The sequence below is a fragment of the Copadichromis virginalis genome, linkage group LG13 (genome assembly GCF_057382275.1).
Source record: "Copadichromis virginalis isolate Kocher_CV1m ecotype Utaka linkage group LG13, C_Virginalis_male_GT1.1, whole genome shotgun sequence".
Classification (NCBI taxonomy): Eukaryota; Metazoa; Chordata; class Actinopteri; order Cichliformes; family Cichlidae; genus Copadichromis; species Copadichromis virginalis.
Genome location: NC_140630.1, coordinates 28141311 through 28145461, shown reverse-complemented (window position 1 = coordinate 28145461; position 4151 = coordinate 28141311).

Here is a 4151-nt window from a genome sequence, read left to right as displayed (position 1 = left end):
GCCATACAAAACAAATGACAGGCAGGCTAATATTACTTAGCCACAAATTGACACAGTTTTTTTTTTCAAAGCCATAATTAATTTCTCTGCTAATGACGCATCATTGCAACAAGCACATTTTGAGTTATTCATTAACCTAGAAATGCTGTTTTATGACAGAACATCACACACGGGGGGTCTTCGCAGAGCCAGCGTCAGGAAACGGGGCACACGAAAACAATTTAATATGAGCACACCAGACGAATGAAAAGGATGGAAACCTCAGGTGGAATGACAAGACCGTCTCGCTCCCTCCGACATCTGTTCCTGTGAAAGGAAAGCAGGGACGCCACTAACACTTTACCCCAGATACCACAGTCCCCCTGGCAAACAGCATCTGTCTAATGAGGGTGTGCGGTAGCTCCTGTGAAGCCAGACATAACAGCGCTTTGATAGTATGAGCTTTCTTCAAGAACCCGCTGCGTAATGAGTGTAAAAGCTCGTATGATAAAAATGAAAGGCACTGGATGAGGAGCTGTCCAATAATCCCAGTCTACTAATATGCATCAGGATGCATCATGTCTTGTAAAATTTATAGCAGTGTGAGAGAGAACATCTTCACTGCATGCTTCCTGTCAGCATTCCTTGACTCCCACCCATGTGCAAGGCCCCAATGGGCAACCAATGAATGGGATACTGTTAGGGTTTCATTATGTGGTTTACAATATGTGTGTGATTGACAGCTGAAGTCAAAATGTGGTCTTAGTCCTGTAGGAAAAAACCCCAATATTGTACAACTGTAAAATAAGTATATCACAGGGGAAACTCCCGCCCTCTAAAGCGGGCAGAAAAGCCCATGGGCCGACCCAAACGTCACTCTAATCAAATACAAGAGAAGGTAATGCTGCCCAGAAGCATTAGACCCCTTACAGCCGACTTTCTACACAGCACCCAATTTTCAGAGGTTCAAAAGTAACTGGACAAAGTAACATAAGTTTGAATAAAGATTTTTAATACTTGGATGAAAATCCACACGGCATTTCCACAGAATCATGTCTCGTGTTTCAAAGCTCTGTAATGAAGAATTTGTTATTGCTACATTTATGTGATTTATGCTTTTGTTCAGTGTAACTCAACACTGTAACCTTTGGAGCTTTAATACCTGTTGTAAAGAAATGTTTATCTTTAAGTTCTTAAGTATTAAGAATATATCAATTTAGAATTACAAATTGCTTTAATGTTAGAGAAATTGTTGCCATATAGATATGTTTCTTCACCTGTCGAAGACAAAGGGTAGGTCTCACGGCTGAATACATAGGACTTGCTCTGCAAAGCCTACACTCCTGAGACTCCTGTGCAATAAATTGTGAATGAGATGTTTCTAAGGTTTTCTACCAAAAAGCATCTCCCTACTGGGAATATCAAGGTCACCTTACAACTGATTGAAACTTTTTTTTTAAATAGATAAAATGTTTAAACATTGAGCTTATACTTAATAAAATGTTGCACAATGCATGCTTAAAACCCAGCGACAAATTACAGTGTTTACTGGTATGGTGGTTGAAAACAACATGAATGCCAAGATAAAGAGACTGCTGTCAACCACCATGCTTTTGGAGGGAAAACAAAACTCATGCATATCAGATGTACAAAGTGCATACAGTATATCAGATGTGCATGTACCATAGCTTGTAATGCACTCATTATGAATAATTACAGAGCTAAACCTTTCAGAGGTCAAGACCACTGGCCAAATACATCATTTGAGGGCGCATAACTAATCTGGTCTTTCCCAGTGACCCAGGTCAACTGATGGAACTCGGCACACATAAATCATGCATAAAGCAGGCACATGGCCATATAACCCTGGGTAAAATTGCTTTGTTGAAAGCAGCAGCAGCAGCAGCAGCAGCAGATGAAAGAGGGCTCAGGTGGACATGGTGAAATACCTGGGCAGGATTCAAATGTGACAGGGAGATATATGATGGGACTCATCACAAGCGAGCCTGTCATTGGAGGAAGAGGTTGTGAGATGCATGGCCTTTAAGTTCTCACGTGTCACCTGCTCTTCACATGAATAAAGAATGCAACAGGGGGAGGGTCCCAGGTGGAACTCCAAGGATGTTCAGAAGATATTAGGGATGTAACACACTGCAAGGACAGTGAGACCTGGTGGGTGGTAATGATTCCTGAACAGTGTGAAAACCAGAGCAGAGAAAGCAAAGAAAAGTGTGAGATTTGTCTCGTTAATTAGTCATGTAATTGTTTTGCAGACTGGTGGGATGAATGGAGGGGTTGATGATCACTACCTGGAGATTTACAGTCAAAGACTAGAGAAATTGATAGAGGATGGCAGGATGGGTGACACATGATAAAGTACTGGGTGAAATCTGAAAAAGACTTCAGAATTAAATAGCATAAGGCACCAAGTTGCACCAATTTAACCTTTATATTTTGTTAAGCTTTGCCCAGCAACATGAAAATAAATAAAAAGTGAAAAAGGCTTGTTAAATTGTTCATTTCTTTTTACATTTTCCCTTCTTGTGGATTTAACTTTTTTAAGATTTAAGATTTAAAATTTTCCTTGTGATTTCTTTTTGAACTGCGCCTCTTTGAAATACCTCAAAATGATGGTTAAGTGGTTTAATAAAAAAAAAAGTCTTCTTTTGGATTGTCTGTGTCGGTTCTCCGTCATCCAGCTCACTGTAGACTTCAGAGCTTGAAATAAAGAAGGCAACTGAACTTCTTTAGGTTAGTGAAGATGTTTCACTTCTCAAAGTTTCTTCATATCTAAAAACAACAGGTGGACAGTCCCAGGTATTTAACACATCAGCCTCCAAAGGGTTATCCCCTTTTTGGAGGTTGTCCTGAGGGTCACTGATCTAATATTAATCATGTAAGTCATCACATGAGCCAAGATGTGAAAAAAGGCGTGGGTCATTTGCATGTTTGGCTCCTCTGCTTTGCTAACTGCAAGCTTATAAAGCCAATAGACAAGTGTATTACACAAATTATTTTTACTTGCCAGCAGTGGTGACTCTACATGCAAAACAAACTAGCAAACCAAAAAACCTATGCTTGTATACACATCTATGAGAAAACAGCTTTCACGATCCTTGCTCTATGACTTTAGCAAATGCTTTGCTGATATTTTTACGGCCTCAGTTGCTTGTTTGAAGTTGTGTTGAATACAACATGAATTTCATATTTGAACGTACGATAATGGAGGTTAACCAGGTGTGTCCCTTTGTTTCACTATCAGATGTGCTCCATGTTCCTGACTTCTGGTTCACAGTGACACTTTCCCATTAACTTCCTGAATAGACTTCCTGTTCTATCTAAGTGGTTAAAAATATAGGGTTTTTTTTTCAGTGCATGCCAATATCGAGTAAATATAGAGCAGAACAAGTCTGCATTGTTTCATGTGTAGGTGCTGTCCATGGTACTGATTCAGTTGTCTCGGTGTTACTGTATTAAGACCTTGGACTGTTTGTGTTTAACAGTGAGGTGAGTGGTGTTAGTGACATCCATTAGAAGAATACACGCTATAAAAAACAACATTTTTTTGTAGTGTTTAAACATAAAAATGTAATTATTCAAAATGAATCCACTGTTGAGTCAAAAGTACCCCCTATACCACTACCAAAACAATTGAATAAATACATGAATGTATCATGTTGTCTAGTTAGAGATCAGTCTCCCTGGAGGTGGAAGCCAACGATACAGCCACAGATGGAAGGGATTCACCGTCCTGCTTTTGCTTCAGCTGAATGGCTGTTTGCCAACAGAGGGGCTTAACCCTCTAACGCTTTGATGGTGGTCTTTTTCCTACTGCTATGGCACGCTGCTCTACCAAACACTGGCCGAAGTGCAACAGTAATGGCGCACATGTGGGCTAAAATCGGATCAGTTGCTGCCTGACTGACCACCCCTCACTCCCCTTGGGGTGTTGTGGATGGAAGTGCTCCTGGGACACCCACGCTAAGCAAAGAGTTGCAGCCTGCGGGGTGGTTTTCCAGCTCCATCCATCAGAGGCCAACACCTTGGGACAACCTCCTCCATCTTCACTTGCAGCCTGCCAGCCTTCCATCCTAAATTCCGACAAGAGCTCATTTCCTTTGCCAGAAGCTGATTAGAAATAGTAACGGCTGCACATGCTGCTGAAGCGCTTA